The 21,154-nt window shown below is 44.9% G+C and overlaps 1 long non-coding RNA gene across 1 annotated transcript in view; it reads right to left on the minus strand.

Annotated features, from left to right (window-relative positions):
- Positions 1 to 6,697: 6,697 nt before the first annotated feature.
- LOC139801711 (uncharacterized) overlaps positions 6,698 to 21,154 on the minus strand; it is a 131,684-nt gene continuing 117,227 nt past the window's right edge. Inside the window, exons 4-6 of the long non-coding RNA XR_011728280.1 lie at positions 17,304 to 17,561; positions 10,453 to 10,553; positions 6,698 to 6,765 (exon numbers count right to left, since the gene is read on the minus strand). This is a non-coding gene — a long non-coding RNA (uncharacterized lncRNA). The remainder of the gene's footprint in view (positions 6,766 to 10,452; positions 10,554 to 17,303; positions 17,562 to 21,154) is intronic.

Consider the following 21,154-nt stretch of genomic DNA (forward strand, 5'->3'; position numbering starts at 1 on the left):
TCTGAAATAAGAAAATAAAATACTGGAGTCCTTCTCTCCCAGCAAGGGAGATACATTCAGATAATTCTTCTCAGTAGGGCAGGTGTGCAGGGGGCACTGCTCCCATCAAACATCCCAGTGCTGAAATAATTCACTGTTTGACCTACAGAGGACCACACACACCACGCTGAGAAACACAGAGGAGCTGGGAGATGACAGATCTGATGGTTCCTGGCAGCCTAACACAGATGTTACACAGCTTGGGCTTTTTCCTAGCTGAGAGAAAGAGACAGGGAAGCTGCTGGTTCCACACCTGTGAGCCTTTCTGCAGAACTGAGGCAGCCCCCTCACTAATTATTAATGTTGCAAACTTCAGCAATGATGACCCAGCAAAAAATCAGTCCTACAAATACAAATGGAAAGCTACACCCATCAGAAAGCATTAAACCAAACTACAGCTGTACCTCACAGTTTAACCCAACAGCATCACACAGGGCTGTTGGTTGTCACCTGCAAAGGGACAGCACTGTGAGGTCCGGTGGGATCTGAAACCCTGGGTGTGACACCAAGTTATGTGACATGCAGGAACAGTGGGATATCTCTGGGGGGTTTTATTTTGTCTCAGATTCACCATGAATAATTACAACTGCAAAATGATGTCAAAATAAATGACAAGTCAGCACATGTTTGGAGAGGAAGAAAATTAATTTAAAAAAAAAAAAAAAAATCTTAATCAGAGAAAAAGTAATGGTTTATTCTTTAACTTCAATGTTCCCAGTTTTAATTAGGATCCAGAGAAATCAAATGTTTTAGGCCCATCTACTTACAGGCTCCAGAAAGATGAAAACCTTCAAAAACTTCACATTAAGAATAAATCCCCAGGCTGCCAGCATTTTATTGAGTCCCTCCCCTCAGATTTCAGTATATGCCAGTACTGCAGGTATCAAATTTGTTTTAAAACACACTTTGCAGCAAGTTAGGTTAATTACTGTAACAATTTAATGCAGTAGGGAAGGATGATTATTTATTAAAAATGGCATTCCCTGCTCTCTGCAAATGGAGACAGAACACTGATGGGAGCAGAGAGCAGTGCTGGGGGGAGCAAGGAGCAGGACGTGATCTAAGCAGGGACACAAAAGCCCCATCCAGGCTCTGAGGAGTCCAACACATCAACACCACCACACACAGAGGCCAAAGGAGAGGGTGGCAAGAGGGGTGAAATTCCTATTACAGATGCAGGTCCTGTTACTTAACTTTTCTCTAAATATAGAGCACTTGCTGAAGCTTCACTGGGACATCTCTAGACCAGCCAGTTTTCAGCTTGCACCCAGAAAACCTTACAGGAACATTTAAGGTCACTTAGAGCTACAGCTTACATGTTTCACTTCAAACACCAGGGGGAAAAATAAAAAAAAATAAATAAATCACCTTTTCCTTCCTTCTGGAGGAGCCAGTGGGGAGCTAACATGGTGCTGGGGCTTCCCAGCCAGACAAGGGAATGGGCACATGGAATGGGGAAGCCTCCATCCCATTCCAGCACACGAATCATGGGCTGTGCCATGGCTCACGAGTGCTTGAAAGGCCTTTTGTATTTTTTTCCAAAGCTTTCTGCAAGATCCAAACTTGTTCATTTCCATATCACACTTCGTCTGTAACTGGTATTAAAAAAAAAAAAAACAAAAAAAACCCACCACAAGCCACTCTTCAGTCATAGTTTCTAAACCTTGATGCAGAACTCCCTGCCCTAGCAGCAGGGTTAGCCACACTCCCTGCAGAACCTCCTGGCTGCTGTTAAACCAAGTGCAGGTCTGAGCTTCCTGGGCTCCTCATGGATCACAACGAGTTTTTCTCCATTTTTTCTTAAAACTGAATTTAATTAAATATTGAGTAAAGTGCCACAGCAATCCATTCTGTGCTTTTGAAGGAGAAATTGGGTGATGCACAATTATTTTGTTCAGTGAGACAAGGAAGAGTCAATTTTTAATGTGCCATGAAGGATTTATAAAGAAGTATCTTGCAGGAGAAATAAATAAGAGCAGACATCTTTATCTCTGCCTTGACTCAGTGTCCATCTTTGAGGATTTCAACCTCTTTAATTATGCAGATAAAACAGAAAGAGCAGAGAAAGGGCTAAAAGCATTTCAAGGCTCTGGGGAATACCTGCTGCCCAAACTGTCACAGGGACAGAACTCAAGGAGTTAAAGCAGATAAATGGTGACAAATTTGTTGCAAAGCCTCTATGTGTGGTTGAGGCAATATTAAACCAGGGTTAGGAAGGGAAGGGTAGGATTCCTCCATCCAAGTGACACTACACACACTCTGAACTGCTACCAGAATTGAGGTTAATTAGCAACGTTTAATTCTCTCTATAGATACTGAAGAGTTTTTATTATAAACCAGAACTAATAACGACTATGTGCTTATATAGGAAATTACAGGGAATTAATGCAACTCTGTAATTTGCTCAAGGGTCTCTAAATACATCATAAGCTGGGAGAGTACAATTCAAAAGATTTACAGAGGGCTGCAAAGCCTCGTGAGGGAGTGTAACTGCAAGTTCCTCACTCATCTCTCATGCTGGTAATTTACACAATAAACCCTAATATTAAAGAGTAATTCCACGGGTGGTAAGAAAACATGCTCACTTTCATTTTCTAATCATTATGCACTCCCTTTGAACAGAGAAATAAATGTGAAAAAACATCCTTTATATTTCTAGTGCACTTCCCAGTGCTTTGGCTCTCTGGGAGCTTCCCTTGACCAGAAATAGTCTTTGTGCATCAAAATTCTTCCCTGTATCCTGATGGGTAGATCTGCTCTGGACAGAGAACAATCAGACTTCCACAGAGTGGAATCAGCATCATGAAATTTTCAGGAGAAATCCCCTCTGCTAATAAATCATTGCCATTGGAAAGCTGCAGTTGCAAGCTGCAAGTTCAGTGGTCCCTGGTGCCTTGGAGGGACCCATTGAGACCCAGAAGAACTGAAGGTGGAGGATTTGCTGAAGCAACCTCCCAAACAGAGCTCCCAAGCCACATCCACCTCCAGCACACTTTGGACTCCAGCCCCTTGGCAACCAAACACCCGTGTGAGAGAAGAGCCTGCAAAAATGCTACCACCAGCTTCCTGTTCCCAACTCCTGCCAGAAAAATCTGCTTCCCAGGTGACCCTGTGCTGGTGACACCTGCACTCTCCTGAAGGAGCAGGCAGAGCACACGACATCTGGAGTCAGGAGGCTGTGAAACCTTGGCAGCTTTCAGGCCGTGCTGGCAGGACCTGGTGCTCAGAGGTGTTTCCTCTGGACTTGCAGTTTAATGAACTGGGTCTTACAGCTCCAACCAGAATGGGCAGGCAGGAAAAATAGGCAGAGCAGACAGCTCAGAGACAACAAATGAACAAACATAGCAGTATTTTCACAGCTACTGTTCTTTTCTCAGTCTTCTAAAAAAATTATTTTGCTATGAGAAAAATTAGCCCAGCTCTTGCAGTTGGCTTCATTTGGAGGGTGTTATCCAGAGGAGCTGATCCATGTCCTTGGAGAGCCAGGCCAGCTGATGGACTGGATCCTGCACTCCATCTTCATGCTAACCTGCTGCCAAAAGCTAGGCTTGGCGTTTATTTTTTTCTGAATAAACCCAAAACCACAGAACCTCTGGAACAAAATGATAACTGTGACAGCATCTTTATATAGGTCACATTCTGAAGGAAGACACGTGCCCCTCCCTGTGCAATGTAAAAACAGCTCTTTTTTTTGACACACTGCAATAACTTCTGAAGAAGTGAACGGCATCCCCACTCCCACCCACCCCCAGCACCTGCCAGAAGGAAACCTCAGCTCCTCACAGTGCTGCTGCTGCCTCCAGTGGGGAGCTTTGTAAAGCTGGAACCTGAAATCCCCAGCCTAAGCACAGCAGCTCTTCACCAGACTCCAGCATATGGTTTAGTTGCATTTTATTTCTCCTCCTCCCTCATAACAGCTCGAGCTAATCAAATCTATCTTGTCACCCACAGCAGGAGGGTCAGGAGTTTTCCCAAGCTGAAACACATGAAGCAGAGGTTGGTCACCCCCAGGGACTGCAGCCATGGGCACACCAACAGTGCCCTCCTGCACTAGGGAACCCAGTTACATTGGTCACTGAATTTCCCTATTTTCATTTTTCTGCCAAGTAGTTTAATTACATTTACAGGCAGCTTCTTAAAGCTGCAGAAACCAAGTGTGATCTAATCAGCTTACAGGCACACCAGATGAAAGCTGTTTCCAGGTAATTCTAGAACTCCGGGGTTTAAATGAATGAGTAACTTCACCCAGTGCTAGTTAAAGCCTAGCCAAGATCCTTAAAACCAAAAATCAAAGCTAAACAAAACCTCCCCAAACCCCAACCCCAGCACAGAGCTCAGTGCAGCTCCCTGTGTATTATCCAACAGACACAGCACCAAGGGACCAGCCTGAGCTCTGCTGTGTCAAACACTTCAAATAATGTCACAGCACTCTCTGCAGACAGCTACATGGCTTTTGGAGGTGAAAAGCAGAAAACCAGCCAAGTATAAATTTAAAGAAACAAAAAAAACCCCAAGCAACCAACACTGGGAGTTCACCTTGGCACATCTCTGTTACAACCCAACCTGGAACCCACCTCTGCCTCTGAGAAGATGGTCCCTGAGGATGCTCCTGCTTTTTGAGGACAACCACACAACCCTGGGCAACCCCTGGCAAGATAATTTCATGCAAGGGAGTGAAGAGTGACCTCAGCACCAGTGCTTGGGACCAGTAGCCAAATGCCTGCAGGAAATTTACCACCACATCATCTGTAAAGTCTGACTTGAACTTTGCCAAGATGTGACTTCAAGAGGGCAAGCTGAAAATCTGACCCCTGCATAGGGGTTGTACTGGAGCAGGACATGAATCCTGGGACTTGCTGTGGTGCCTCAGCAGCCAGTGCTTACCCTGCAGTCCTCTGTGCTCCTCCTGCTTCAATGAAGTTTTAAGAGCAAAAGGGCAACACAGCACCACAGTGATTTATTGCCTAGGATTTCACTGATGGTTAAATTTTTATAAGCCATGATATGGTGAGTCCCAAGCTCCAGTGAAATTATCAGCTGCAAAAGTAATGACCAAGCTTGCAAATAGTTTAGACAAGGAAATCAATCAGTTCTGCCCTTTGCAATAACACTCAGACCTCAGCTGGCAGCACCAAGACCATGTGTTCATTGCTGCTCCAAATCACCCATCACTGGAGACCCCCCAAGCCAAAAGCAGTTCATTAACTCTACTGGCATTTACCAGACACTTTCTTACATAAACCTGAGATCTGCCATAGGAGAACATTCTTGGGCTTCTCACAGTCTGTGCAGCTTTGGGGGTTTAATGCTACCTCACAGTGCATTTTGAGTAAGGCTGGGATGGAAGCCTCAGCAGGTGGCTGCCTCTGGCATGTCCAGCTCCTCAAGAGGGGAGGCTGGAAGCCTGCAGACACATCCCAGAGGTTTCCATCTGCCCCATGCAATCCCAGCTCCTGGCAGAGCAGGAACACCAGCATCCATGGAGAGAGGCAGGAGGCTGGGGCCATGGCTGCTGCAGGACCTCAGCCATGGAGAGGTGCCCCTTGTGCTGCTCAGGTAAAGACAAACTAAAAATTACTTCTGGCCCACAGCATTCTTTGTCAGCACATGAGAACTGCACACACACACACACACACAAAAGCCATTTTGTGCACTGCAGCAATGAAAAACAGAGCACAATGAGCCTCAGCAACCTGCTTAAAGTCTCACTGGGAAAAGCTGCAAGTTCAGCCCAGCTCCACGGGTGAGGAGCAGCCCCTGTTCTGCCCTCCTCACCCCAGCAGCAAAGCCTTGGGCCAGGGACAGACCTTGGTCAGACCAAGGACATCTGTCCTTGTCTCCATTTCACACCAAACCCTTACCAAAGCACAGGAGCTCACATTATCCAGACTAAAATATACATATCCTGCTAGACACAGGGAATGAAAAGCACAAAGCTCAATGAAAGAAAAGCCAAACACAAACAGCTTTTTAGGCTGAAAAGGTAAGATCCAAGTGCTTCCACAGCTGTTCTACAGGAAAGCAGAGCTCCCTGATGCTACACGGGGCCTCTCAATGGCACAGCAGTGCCTCTGCTCCCAGCCTGGATGCTAAGCAGTGCTGATAAGGGGATCTGTTTCCACATCTTGGAAGAATATCAATATCTGTCCTTCAAAAAAAAAAAAAAAAACCAAACAAAAAAATCCCAACCTCTGCCTGATGCCTGCATGATGAATTTGGGATGGAAAAAGCCCTTTGAGTAGAAGAATTGGCCTCAAGTGAGCCATTAATATGGGAGCGTTGCAGCTGTGTCAGATGCTACAATATTTAAATGAATAGAATATTACTTTTCCTACTTAACCAAAGTGATTACACACACACAGACCAAGAGCAGTGCTGCACAGAGTACAATGGCATCTGACACTTGGGGACAGCTCGTAGAGACATCTCCAAACTGATGGCTGCAATGTGCAGGTGCAGCTGCTGGCTGGGGGTGCAAACACAGAGCTGAGAAGAACAGGCACCCCAACACAGGGCTCCCACCCCAAATTCAGCTTAGGCCCTTAAAGCCCTTTTCAGGAGTTATCAACACAGAAACCTGTAGTGGTCAGACAGCATTACAGCAACCAACTCTTCACTTGGTAGCAGTGTCCTTACCTGTTGGCACAGGAACACCTGGGTTGCTGTAAAGGTTTTGCACAGCAGCACATGTGGGATGGCCCTGGGTTCTTTCTTGCTTCTTGGCACCTACCAAAGGAAGGAAAAGGAGCTCTATGGGTGTCTGCAGCACATAATTAACAGCACAACAACATAGAGGCTGCAAGGAGCACCACAGGTTCCTTGGGGCTATTTTTAATACCATGCTCTTGTTTTTCAAGGCATCTCTTTCACTGACAGAAAAAAAAAAAAACCCAAAACCCCCCACTCTTATTTTGCTCATTATCAGCAAGATACCACAGTGAAATCATAATAACCTTTAAATCTTACCTGAAGTACACACCTTTGAAGAACCAGTGCCCCAGCACAGAAGAAAAAGAACAAAGAGACTCCAAGAAGTCTTTCACCTCCTTCCTCCCTTCCCCAGCAGATATAGGAAGGAAGCACCCTACCACCCCCAGCTGAAACTGGGCAGCTTAATGAGGGTTTGCTTAATGGGGGGCAGCTGTGAGGAAGAAAGAACCCAGCCTGGCTCTCAGGTCACCTGGGGCATCAGGCACCAGGAGGGCAGCTGGACACTCACAGATGCCACGTAGGTGCCAGCAGAACCATTTTTATGAATTTTCACAGAGATCTAAAAATCATTTGGGAACAGTCAGAAAAACATTACATTTCACAAGAAACACAGTGACTGAACCCCCCTGGGAATCCTGCACCTCTGCCTCAGGGATGCCATCACATCCCCAGGACACTCCTGGGTCCTTGCCACTTGTGAGCTGTTCCCAGGTGCAGCAAGGAAGAGGCAGCAGCAGTGGCAGAGGGGGACAGGCACTGCCCCCCTGGTTCCCTCAGAACCAGAGGGAAATGCCTCACCCCTCACACTGTGCCACTCTGCAGGGCCGGCTGCCTGGCAGGACCTTGTCCTGAGGGACAAACATGGCCAACACTGGGTGCCACTGAGCAGCAGCCTCCTGCAGGGACAGGGGCAGCTCCCCCATCCAGCACAGAGGGGAGCCCTGGGGACTCTCAGTCTGATGGGGAGGAGAACTTGGGGACAGGAGCTGGGTCTGGTTCTGCAGGAACATGGGCACTGCCTGGGCTGAGGAAGAGCAAGAGCTGGGGATGACTTAAAACCAGCAGCTGGGATTTAATTCCCTAATCACAGAGAGCCCAGCACACACACCCACATGGCATTCACACCACCACCACATGGTGATCCCATGAGTAGTCATCAATTCCTCAAAGACTGGATGGGGCAGGGGGGTTCTGCAGGGCTGGCAGCCAGTGCCTGGGGATTACAGAGTGCGCTGGGTAACAGGCAGGTTGATGGGACTCTCACTCGTGCTGCAGAAGTGTTTAATGACACGTTACAGTATCATTGCTTGAAAAACTTTGAAGCATCAAATATCCCATTCTGAATTGCACAGCAGGAGGTCTGAGCCAGTATTTACTTCCTAAAAGGGAGGATGATTTTTAATGGGCTGGTAATCTTTAAAACCTTTTGTTGAAAGGACAGAGTATAGGAGACGTTATGCTGCTCTATAATAATCACTGCTATTAACCATCCCATAAAGGACAGTGATACAAAACACATGATTTCCCACTCTGATTTCCTTTGAAGCAGAACTCAGGATATGAACTCGGCTCTGCTGGGGTGCTGGCAGTGGAGTGAACACTTTTAATTAAGTGCAGTGCTAGTTTTGCCTGATGAAAGGCAGGATGCAAAGCAGACCTTCTGCAGACCCTGCCAACATGAGCACCCTGGGCCTTGGGCAAGCTGGGACAAACTGCTGGGGGGGAAGCCACAGTCCCTTGGGAAAAGTCACCAGAAAGTTATTAGAATGCAGGTGGTGGATGCTAAAATAAGAATGTAAGAGAAGTTATTCTGGATTAGACCAGTGGCCCATCCAGCACACTGTCCTGCCTTTAATGGTGGCTAAATAAGGCAGCATGTGAGCCAAGCCCTTTTTTACCATCCATGCCTGACAGAGAAACCAACTTTCAAGACCATTAAAAGACCAGTCCCCACTGAAAAAAATACTTGGCGAGAGTATTTGGCTTTATTTGGGATACACCAAATAAAAAAAATCTCATTTACTTTAAAAGACACTTGAACTGAGTGACTGCCCCCCACTGTCCTGGCATGTCCCCTGAAGCTGCTCCATTGCTAAGTTAGTGTTTTCCTGGAGAAAATGCTGAATGAAGGAGTAACAGGAGATAACATCTGAAGATATCATGAGACGGATAAATTCAGAGCAAAAATAAAGCATAAATACCATAAATACTTGTCCATGTTTGTAATTAAAAAATTGTTTCAGAAAGCAGAGTGTTCCCCATCCTTTGTAGAGTCCAAATGAAAGCTGGGTGCCTTCACCTGAGCTGTGTGAGTCAAACATCAGCTCCTGCAGGCACCAGAGGAGGCAGGAATGTGACCCAGGGAGGTCAGAACAGATGGTCAGAGGGTTCTGTCCAGCCTTGAGCTTTGGGCACTGCACGTGTCAACCCAGGTGTCATATTTGGTTATGAGTGAGGGAGAAGGGCCATGCCACAGTTTTCTGGGATTCCTGAAGGCACAGACACTCAAGGAAAAACTGTAAAACCCTATTTTAACTCAGCAAAGAGATGGGGTCAAGGCAGCAGCACAAGAATGCAATATGATAGAGTAAGAATTAAATTACTGAAAGCCAGTTCTAGTTCTCAAGAACTGATGTAATGACAAAATCATAGGCATGCACCAGTATTACACAGAAGCTAAAGACTCTGATAATACATCTTCATCTTTAATTTCTCTTAGATTTACTAATCTAAATGAGTAAATGCTTGGAAGTTGGCCCAGATCAGAATTTCAAGCCAAAAAAACCTCTGGCTGCAGAGACCAATAACTCTCAGCTGTGAAGGGTGCATCCTGGAGCAACCACAGGAGGTCAGGAATCATGAGAAACCCTCCTGAAATTCCTTCCTGCTTTCATCCTGACACTTCTGCTGTTTCCTCCCTCTTTCTTCTTCTCTTCCCCATTTCCTGCACCCAACTGCCTCTCAAACAAATGCAATTACTCTGAGGCACCTCAAACAGGAGTGAAGCTGCAGAAGGACCTTCCTGCTGGGGACCTTGGCCTTGGCTTAAAGCTCCACTTCAGGAAGGGGCAGTGCAGGCAGGATTGTCACCCAGCCAAAGCTCCTGGGACTGGGATGTTTTCCAGAAGGAGAAAAGCTTTAGGGTGAATTCTAAGGAGAAAACAGACTTAAAATTGGGTTTGGGGTTTCAAAAGGCAAAAGTGGACGAGCTTGTTTTATTGGGTAATATCTGAAAGCCTGCAGGGCTAAAATATGTGCTGCTGCTTTCCTTGACAAATGGTTCATATTTCCTTCTGAGTTGAGTTTGTGCCAACAGCTCCCGTACTGTAGGGTTAGGCTTCAAAAACAGAGCAGGAAAAAATGGTTTTCTGGTGGCTCCTTGAAGACCTATAAAATGTGGGCCAAGACCCACCCATGAATCAAGTCTTCAGCATTTTCTTCCTCTGAAAATTCATCCAACATCTGTACCAAACCCCAGCTTAAGAACAGCTGAGGGAGCCATCACTATCATCTGCTTACTAACTCTAAGCCTTTTATCCACGGTGGGGATTTAGAGGATCAGGAGTAAAATGGGTTCCTGAGGATGCTAGTCTGAACCCTAACCCGAAACCTAACCTCAGCCTAACTTAGCCCAGTGATTTACAGCTCACATTAAATTCAGGATAAGCCTTTTGTCTTCAGGGAAAGAAGATTTAATCTTACCTGAAGGCTTTCCATGGTCAGCCAAGAAAGCTGGAATCCTCTGGCCCCAAGCACAGCAGCACCAGCACCTGCTCCCTCTGCAGCAGTGCCCTGCTTGATCCCTGTGGCCATGGAAAGAAGGAATAACAAACATTACCCATCTATATGGCATCTCTGCTAAAAGCAACACATAGGAATTCACAGAGCACTCCTCCAACAAATGTTTTCTGTGCCTTTGTGGTATTTTTATAACCTGCATCTCAAGTGCCTTTCCAGCACTTCATCCCATCTATAATGAAGCAATACCAGACAAGGATAGAACACTGAAACAGATGCTGCTACTACCCAAATGGGTAATTTCAACATTAATTTAAAAAATCTTTAAAGCAGTCATGAGATTAACATGCAGAGGATTATCAGACAATGGAAGAAAAATTTAATGTATGCAAGTAGAAGCAATTTCTTTTCATGAGCTCTACACACTGAAGTGAGTTTCTGGAGGTCTAAACCACACTATTTTAGAAGGGATTTCTTATTATAGGCACGGTGGAGACAATGCATCATATTTCACTTTAGATATCTAAAGCTAAGTCATGTAAACCTTAGTTTTGCAGTCCTGACCACATTAAGCTGAGTTCAAATTAAGTAATTAAACCTTTTTAAGCAGATGCTGAAAGCTAAGTAAGTAATCAAGTGTTACAACTAACTTAACTCATAGATACTTCAAAAAATGAAGGCTTGAGCTCTTGCAGCCAGCCTGGGGGCTGATGGAGGAGCTCTCCTGGCTTCCCCTACAACCTCTCAGCCAACGTGTCTGGGGAGCCCAGGACTGATCTCCTTCCAGCAGCCTGCTTCCACCCCCCACGGATTTTCAGGATGATTATCATGCTCAGATTTCATGTAAGCCATCTCCTTTTCCTTCTCCAGATCAAATAACAGGGCTAGAGAGAGACCCTGGCTACACATGTGCTGCTTCTCCAGCCAGAGGATGAATTTTCTTCTTCTCCTTATCACCTTCCCTCAGCCAAGCCCAGAATTCCCAATAACTGCCCATTATCCCAGCAAAATCAGGGGAAGGATTTCTGCCAGGTGTTCCAAGGGGCTCGCATGAGATTCCAGGGAGAAAGGATTTCATTAATGCCCCAGGGATGGTTCTAGGGGTGGAGAAGGAGCCTCAGCCACCCCAGCTACATCCCTGCTCAATGCCAAGCAAGCACCAAAGCAAACCAGGAGAAAGGGCTCTGAGGAATCAGCCCAGCCCCAGCAGGCACAAAGGCATCCCTGGTGCTCCCTGTGTTTTGATGAGGGATCAGAATTACAGAACTGCTTCTGATTCTTGGCTGCTATCAATCAATGCCAGGCACAATTATAATAATACCAAAGAGAGCATGTGGTCACCAATAAAAATTACAAGGATTGATTTTTACACACCAGCACAGCAATAAATAAAGTGTGGAGCTGGTGCTCCAGGATCCCTTATTAACTAGCTGCTCTACGCAGCAGTAAAATGTGAAATTGCACTGAAATAAAAATGTAATCTCCACAGATCTTCTCCTTCCCTACAAAATTCTAGTTCAACATTGATTTCTTCATGTTGAACAAACATATCATGAGGTTGAAATGAGATAGGTGGATTAATCTTGAGCCTTTTTCTGCTAAAAAAAATAAAAAATCTAGGGAAAAGGTGAGAGAGCTTGATAACATCAAAGCCAGGATTAAGCCAGACCATTTGCAGGAGTTTCACTGGGTTGCAGTGCAGCTCCCTCTGAGCTCAGCATTCCCAGACACACTGCAGTAAGGGGCTTGGCTACTCCAGCTCTGATGGGACAACAACTTTCAACCCAGCAATGACCTGGAACTTGAGAACTTGCTTTTTTATCCCCTTGTTGTTACCTGTAAGCCTTTGCACACACAGGAGGATGGGGTTTAGCTCAGTACCTCTTGCTCCCCCTCCTCACCATCACATCCAGGGAACAGCCCTCAGGGCAGTGGGAGAGGGAGCTGGTAAAGAAAAAGGCCCTGGTTTCCTCCCCAGAATCTTGTGCAAGAGCTGTAACCCCACATTTGACAGCATCTTCACCCTGTTCTGGGCTCAGTGCTGAGAGCAGGACAAGTGCTGGGACGTGGTGGCCCCAGGGAGCAGAGGGCACAGCTCTGTGCAAAGGACACTCAGCTCCTGGGGCTTTGGCTCTGCCCAAAGATCAGGGGCTACTGAAGGAAGGAGAGAGGGGAGAGGGAGCCTCAAAGAGCCTCCCCAGCACTGCAGCTCCAGGTGCTGCAAATCTTCCCTCAGCCAGAAGCAATCACAGACTTATTTCAGTGAGATAGGTCCCCAGGCTTTTTTTATTATTATTTTTTATACTCCAGTGAGTAAATTCATCAGGAAAATAAAAAAAAGTAAACCCTAGAAGGCACCAGTCATTTCTTCCATGAGTGAAAACCAGTGAGCTCTGTGGGTGCAAGGAGAGGACCCAGGCAGGCTGGGAGCAACCTTAATGTCACCCAAGGGTCTTCTTGCTGTCTCAGAAATTGTCCAGACGTCAGACATTTACAAGCTCTATTTTAAGTAGAACAATCCTAAAACTCACTGGAATTTTAAGATATCTCTCTTGTAAATGTGTCACAAATAAGAGCATAACTTATTTCTTTCCTCTACGTGCGTTTTGTTCCCAGTTACCTTTCCAACTGTTTGCTGTGAAAAGTTAAAGAAGGGGAAAAAAGTAAAAAAGCACCTCTAAAGGTTAAAACTTTGAGCCAATTTCAGCTTCAACATACATTAGAGCAGTGTATTTTTCATTCATTCCTCTTGGTGACATTTCAAGCTTTGTTACAAATCAATCAGCATTTCCAAAAGCATTTGGAGTAGCAGGAAACTAAACTGGATACAAATCCTCCAACATCTATTATTCTTGCCATTTCACTCATTTTGATGAAAAACATTTCAAAGGTTATTTTAAAAGAAGGAAAGGTTTATTTGAAGTTTCGGGACAGATCATGGATTTCTGGACAATGTTTCAACAGCCAAATAAACTTCAGCAATACACAAGGAATTGATTTCCAAATTAATCTGGTCAAGTATTTAGAAGGCCAGAGCTTGTGGTAACCTGGTAAGAGATGCATCTAAGGCTGTAGGACATTATTCAGCATGATGCAGAAATACTGGAAAATATGTAAAGTACCTTAAAAGCATAGAGACAGACTTAAGGTGGTGGTTCCTGGAAGCTTCCTACAGTGTGATATTTATCACCCAAGGCCACAATGTTCTGCCAGGGTGACTTAAAATCCAAAGGGGTTTTACTGTTTTGGTGGGAGGCAGCTGCTTGGATTCAGGTACCAGGAGGAGCACAACTGCACCACAGCCCCTGCATCTTCAGTGCTATGACCTCAAAGTGATGGATGAAACCATGAAAGCAACTGGTGCTGACTGGTTCCTGGGCAACCAGCAGGGACCTGACCGAGCCTGTGGCCTTCCTGGCTGCTGTAACACAGACAGCAGAGTCCTCTCCAAGAATTCAGAATGTGTGGAGGAGCAAAGGAATTTGTCAGACATTTATTTTGTCCTCCCCAGAGGCTTGGCAGCAGCCATGATTCCAAAGGATGAGGAAAACCTCAGCCTCTGAGTAACAGGATTCCCCATCCAGCCTTACCCCTGGAGCCTGGGGAGCAGGGCAGAGGGTTCAGAGGAGAACATTTCCCACCAGCAATAAGCAAATCTTTCTCCTTTCCCATCTGCTCCCACCCTTCACAAGCCAGGCTGCAGATAGAGCTTTCCCCAGCCCTCAGACGATGCCTGATAATGAAGCATAACGTGACAGGAGGTCAGACATAATGATGCTTTAAGTTAGAAAATGGGAAAGCTCTGTTCATATGATTTTACATGGCCTCCCCAGCCCCAAGGCAGCTGCTTCAGCCACTGCCCCTGAATGGCTTCAGAAATGGCCTCAGAAGGGGCTGCAGACAGAGCTGACTGAGGAAACTGAGGAGTTCTGAGCTCTCTTTAAGCTGTCTCAGTGGATGCCCTCATTTCCCAGCCTGTCTTTTCCTCTTACCCAACTCAAATGAGAAAGAAATTCAGAGTTCAGGCAGGGAAGCTCTCATTCATTTTCTTGGTGCTGCCAGACCATTTAGAACTGGGAGGATGTTAATAAGGAATGAATTTGACTTTTCAATTGTTTTTGTAAATATATCTTTTAGAAGAGCTGTAAGACTCCAGTCTTTAAAGAGCCTTTGTGGTCCTCAAGGAACCCCCACCTGCTCTCAGCAGGGCAGGCATGGTAAGGCCACTCTCCTAGCCTGACTTGCCTAGTTACATACCTCCCTAAAATTCTCTGTATAGTTTTGACTGCGTGTGGTAATTTCTTCCTATCCTCTCCTAAAAATGCTGTTAATTGTTCTTATGTGATGTTAATCAGCTGCTGCAGCCAAGCCCAGACCTAATTTGTAGCAATGCTTTAGTTATCTGGGAGGGGTGTTAACACTGCGAGATGGAGAACTTCAGATGGAATTCAGATTTTTAATGTAAATTCAGCTACATAGTGGAGATGAAAAAGCTCAATAATTATTAAAAGCTCATTTTAGAAAAAAACCAATACCTGAATTCAGCTATTTGCAATTCAGATTCAGGGGTATCATACATTCAGTTAAAGGAGATGTGGAACAAATCTCACAATTATATTTGCAGCAGTTTGCCTGGGTTCATTTTCAATAACTAGGGAAAGGCAGGGAGGCTGGCTCTGCTCCTCTAACAAGATGACTCTTCAATCAGCAACAAGAAGGGCAGAAATGAGTCTCCAGCTTTCCAGGGCTGCATCCCAGAATAACCCAGCACTCCTAGGGCAGGGCAGGCTCAGGGCAGGGGTGGGTGTGCAAACATGGGAATTGCTCCTGTGGAGTTAAGGCAGATTCTTGGGCTCTCTGCTAGGAGGGAACCTAAATTGCAAAACTGCACAGATGCCTCCAGCAAATTCCTGCTTGTCTTGATGGTTTCACCAGAGCTATTTCTATTCCAGGATGTTATGCACATAATAATTTTTTTATTATGTAGGAAACAGCTTATTTGATCAATTTGCCCTATTTTTCTCTTCACGGATTTAGAGAGAGGTTTATCATTTTCCAGAGTTTATTAGAAATTACCTGTCAGATATAATTGCATTAAATAAAACTCGTTCTGGAGCTCAGGCTTGTACAGTTCAAAACAAATGTTTGCAATTATTGCATTTATGGAACACGAGCTCAGGAGAGCAAAAAACACCAGGAAATTACTCTGGGGTTCTAAAAGGTACCTAAGGACTGGGAATGCCCTTACTCCCTGGGCTCTGCTCACCAGATTCCCTAAGGGCTCTGTTTCAGAGAAATGTAGGGACCAGAAGAATTAGAGAGGGTCCCATCTGCAGGATTTAAGGACAGATGTCCCACAGGGAGGAGGAGTGGGAGTGCAGAGTTGCTGGTATGGGATCATGGGATGAGCACCAGATCCATTGTCAGTGTTGGGAGTCACTGCAGCAACCCCCCTGTGCCCATCCCTGGGCACCCAGGAACATCATCCTATAAAGCAAATCCTAATTTTCTGAGGGAAAAATTAACAGGGGATTATTTGGTTCTCAGACTTTGCTTCCCCATAGGTCTGTGAGACCAAGTCTTGTGCATGGAGATGGGAGTGGATAATAATGAATCTTCTCTTATTAAGGAGAAGCTTTATTTTGAAGACATTCCCTGCATTTATCTCACAACTGTAAAGGAAAATGCACACAAAGAGGAGGGCAATCTCCTACAAGTCATGGTCTGCAATTAAAAAAAAAGAATCCCCTGAAGTGTTATTCTACTAAATACTGCTTTTATATGCTGAACAGAGTGACTGAAAATACTGCATGTATTTATTGGCTTCCTAGAGCAAAAGCCTCAGTACACATCCCATATCTGAGGTTAGATATCCCTGCACTAAGATTGCAATAATCCTTTTTGCATTAAAAAATAATGAGCTCCATCTCATTTGCAGATTCTTAAGAGCACAGAGTCCTGTGGTCACTCAGCAATGTGAATGCACGTCTCATAAATAGTAAATTAAACCAGAGCTCTCTTACCTATCCACAGAAGCAGGACTGAAAGCTGGGTAACCCCACAGGGAAATACATTTCTTTCAGGAAGCTTTCATTTCAGAACAGCTCAAAATTCTGCCCATGTAGGCTTGTTTTGGGGGAGAGAGAAGATTAAACTGGACATTTAAAATGTTTGTTTCACTACTCCCATCTTGATAAATCTCTCTAAAAATGTAATCCTTTCTTATATTGGAGAGGAGCCAGAGTTCTTGATAGAACCCAAATCAGTCATTTTTATGGGGAACCTGCACAAATGCCTGTTTCACCAAAGTGCAAATTTGGGAATCATCTGCAGTTAAGCATAATATAGCAGCTCACTGAAATGGGTGCCTAAAGACAGCTGCACCCAGAGAAATGAGATCTGTAATACAAAGCTTTGCCAAGAGAGTGGTCTTCTCTATTTTCTCCCTTTCTTCCTAATACACTTGTTCATTTTCTTTTGTAATAAAAACTCCACAGAACACATAGTCCCTCATTAAGGATGTGTGTGTTCTGCCAAGGTTGTGGTCCAAGGATGAGGTTACTGCAAGAATGTGCCCAAGACATCAAGAATAAATCTATTATTTGATTTTTTAAAAACCCCCACACCCTTAAAGAAAGGCCTTTAGAATTGAACAGATATGAAACCAATTAGATTTTATAGAGCAGGGTCTATAAAAGCTGCTCCTGCTACCATCTCATAACAGAATAATGCTATATTAAGTTCTATTAAATGCTAAAAAAATCCAGAGGAAAGCCAGCCTTTTCCTTTATATTTTACTATCTCTTGAGTTTTACCTTGGCATTCCTCATGGGTCTCCAGGAGGCATCTGGGGTCTTGGCCTGGATTTTGGTTTGGTTTGTGGTACTCAGCCCAGGTACCTGCAGTGCTGCTCCCTGATGCTGCCACAGCTCCAGAGCATGGCACCCAGTGGCCAAGGCTTTGGCCAGCAGCCATGGCTTCTGGTTTGTGCCACGTGGAAGCCACGGATGGACACCAGAGGAAATTCTGTTCATCTGCCACCACGAGCTCACTGCCATGGGACCATCTTAGACCTAAAAGAAAAAAAAAAAAAAAATAAGTTTAAAGATATTTTTAAGATGAGCAGAGTTTGGTGATTAAACAGTCCTGGATTGGCACTCAGAAATGTTGGGTTTGACTCTCAGCCTTGCCACAAAACTTCTTATCTGAAGCTGGCCAAATCCATGCTCTTCTCCAGAGGTGTTTGTTCTCCATAAACAAACCAGAGACAACAATGCAGCCTCTGCTCCTGAGGTGGGATGCTGAAATGCAAACCTCATCACCACTGGAGTGTAAACGGTTTCTATCACTTCAAATAACAAATTAAAAAGTTAAATAAAACTTTAAGGACCAGAGGTGCTGCAGGATGCTGCAGGAGCTGGGGCTGAGGGGCAGAGGGACAGCCAGGCTCCAGGTTTAGGCATGGCAGCTCTTCAGCTCTGCTCTTTGCAGGTCCTCCTGGAACACTTATGGAAAAGCAGCACACTGATTGACTTTACCTTATTACCTGATTTGATTGACTTTACCTTATAGAAAAATAGCTTCCAAAAGTACCAGCTGTTTTTTTTACAGAATACTTGTATTTATTTAGTAAAATAACTGGAAAGCTGCTCACAGGTTAGATCCGAAGTTATTTCCTAAGGCAGATGTTTTTAAAGTCAGATGAGAACAGCCTGAGAACCTGTCACTCTCCTGAAATTTCTACTAAATGTCATAAACAGCAGGAAAAATGAGCCATTGTTTTAAATTACTGTGGCTGAAAGAACCCATATTTTTGTTGTCAAAATCTTGAATTGGCACTGCCTTGATGCTCCATCTGTTCTTTTGCCCTAGGTTAAAAGATAATATATATTCTAATTTATCCATTTGGGATGAAGTCTTCACTGACCACATTTTGGAAGAGCCAGGCTCCAGCCTGTGACCTGCCCTGGCAAACCTGCCATGAAAATCACATGGCTTGAAGAGGGCAAGAAAGGGAGGAGGTTCAGGAGCTTTGGTTTCTCTGTGGTTAATAACACAGAGCAGTGCTGTGCATCCATTAATTAGACACCATTTTCAGCCCTGGACACATAAATAAAGAGTAACAACCTTGTCTGGGGGGAAAAGAAGTGGTGGGTGCCAGGAGCTGTGTGCTGAGCAGCAGCAGAGGGACCTGGGGTCAGTGCAGGGACCAGGCTGCCCCAGCAAAAGGGCACCAAGTGGAGCAAAGCTGAGGCCTCAGGTACTTGGGTTGAGTAGATGAAAAAACTTGAGGTTCCAGAAGGAACTGGATTGTGCTCAATATGTCTGAGAATCCCAGCAGTGCAATTGGTTCCCTTGTGAGAGAGCAGGAGAGAAACACTCCATTTCCAGCTTTATAATTCCACGGATTGGGGGTGCATCTAATTACACCCTGCAGCAAGGAAAACGTTGGGTGTTTTGCAGAGGCCCTGTCCTGGCACTGGTCAGCCAGGAGAGGTGACCCCAAGCCAGCAGGATGCTCTCTGGGAGCAAAGTGTTGCTGTAGCTGCTCCCACAAAGCTCTCACAGCCTGCACTGCCCCTGCTGCCACCTGCACCTTTGTGCCCTTGCACAACAGGTAAGAGATCCTCCTCCACTGCTCCCCTTCCCTGAACACCACCCACATGGCAATCACCTTCACCACAGCCACTTCTCCTGCACTTTCAACTAAATCCATTCTCACTCCTGTAGTACAAATAGTCTCAAACAGAGCCACAATCAGCCAACTTCCAGGGCTCCCGGACCTTTCAGCCTAAGAGGATGTAGCTCAGCTGATTAAATTTGTATTACAGACAGAAGGATGCTTTAATGTGAAGATCAAGGAAGCAATCATGCACCTGAACATTTCTAGATGCCTTCCGGACACTGGAGCTCAGTTCTCCTGTGTAAGCATCCTTGCAGTGTTTATGAAGGGGAAAAAAAAATGGAAAAAAAAAAAAAAAAAAAAAAAGACTGAAAGGCTTGAGCTCAGGTGCTGTGTGACATGCAGGACACACTCACTGTTACACCCAGGGAGCCACCTGGGGGGCACCTGCTCTGCCTAAGCTGCTCCAGTTCTACTTTGCTGGCTCACTCTAATCAGAAGATCAGTCACAGACATTAAGGCAGCTCAGACAGTGAGGTCAGCCCAAAGATACACCCCAAAGATACACCAGACTTGGGTGAGTATTGATAAGTTATTTATAATTATGTAGGCCACATAGCACTACAATTGATATTTATAATGTGTCGGAGTATTACACAAACAGCAGGATTTCTGCCTGCTTAGCATTCCATATTATGCATCTGTCCTACACTGTGCCAGCTTTCCCTGCCACTGGATTTTCACTGTGGTAGGAAATAACAGGGATAAAAGGATTAAAAAGCAATGATTTTCTGTAAAGCCTTACAGGACATGTCTGCTATGATCTCAGCTTACTTGTCTCATCTACACTGGTAAAACACTACCGTAGTAGACAGATTTATGGATTAAATGCAGACAAGTGTGTAAAATAAATATTTTGCTTATAGCTTCTACACACTTTATAATATTTTCTGTGATTATAATAGCTTCTGAAGTCTCTTTCCAACGGGGTGATTTGCAGTTCAGAAGTTAAAATCACAGAGCTCCTCCGACTTCGGTGCAATCTGAAGGTCACAATTGAAGTGTGGTGTTTAGTAATTCCAAATAATTGTACCCAGACCTCAAACATGCCATGCTTTGTCACAGCTGCCACTTGAGGTCAAACTGAATTTAAATTATATTTATCTAAGAATTAGTAGAGCTCCAGTTCAGGCTAAGCTATGCAAAATACAGTTCTCAAACAACTGTGTTTCCTCCCAGTCTGCAAGGACTCCAGCCCCAGCAGGGGAGAGGGGCTGGGGATCCATCACCTGCACAGGGACAGCAGATTTAGCAGATTTCCTGTGAAATGCTGTTATTGGCCTTTTTTATGGCTTATGTGCTTTCCACATCATCCCAACACGTCTCTCCTCTGCATCTTTTCCCAGAGTTGTGATGCAACCACCACACCTTTGTCTCTGGAGCACTCTCTTCATTCTGACATGCAAGGTTGAAGCAGAAGTGATGTTTGCTGCAGCACTCACAGTAACAGCCTGGCTTGGGGCAGGCTGAACTCCAGCATCTAGCTCCAGAGGCTTAGCCAAACCCAAGGCTTTATTTCTCCCTGCCTTTCTCCTCTCCTTTTGCCCTAAAGAACTTAGTCTTACACCATACTTGTAATCAAGTCTTTTAACATTAAAACCAGATTGCATTTGAATTTTTAAATAAGATTATTTCTACTAAAAATATCACAATAGCTGCTATAAAAGAATGGTGCCAACCTCCTCAACACACACATTAATATAGTGAATAGGTCTTAAATTTCTCACTGTACCAGTTGCCCATGAGCACAACCACTGATTGATGGAGTTCCAGCAGCCCCAGATCCCTCCCTGTTGGTGGGAAGGCTCCAGTGACCTGCTTTACCTTCATGCTCTCTGGGCAGACTGAGTGCTCACTGCCCACAGGAAAGCTGAAGAGTTCCCCTGCAGTTCACATACTGCCCAATATTCTCATTTATTTCACACACAAAAAAAAAAACCAAAAAAAAAAAACCAAAACCAACCCAGCCCACAGTACCTAAGA

This window comes from Heliangelus exortis, chromosome 12 (assembly GCF_036169615.1).
Source record: "Heliangelus exortis chromosome 12, bHelExo1.hap1, whole genome shotgun sequence".
Lineage (NCBI taxonomy): Eukaryota > Metazoa > Chordata > Aves > Apodiformes > Trochilidae > Heliangelus > Heliangelus exortis.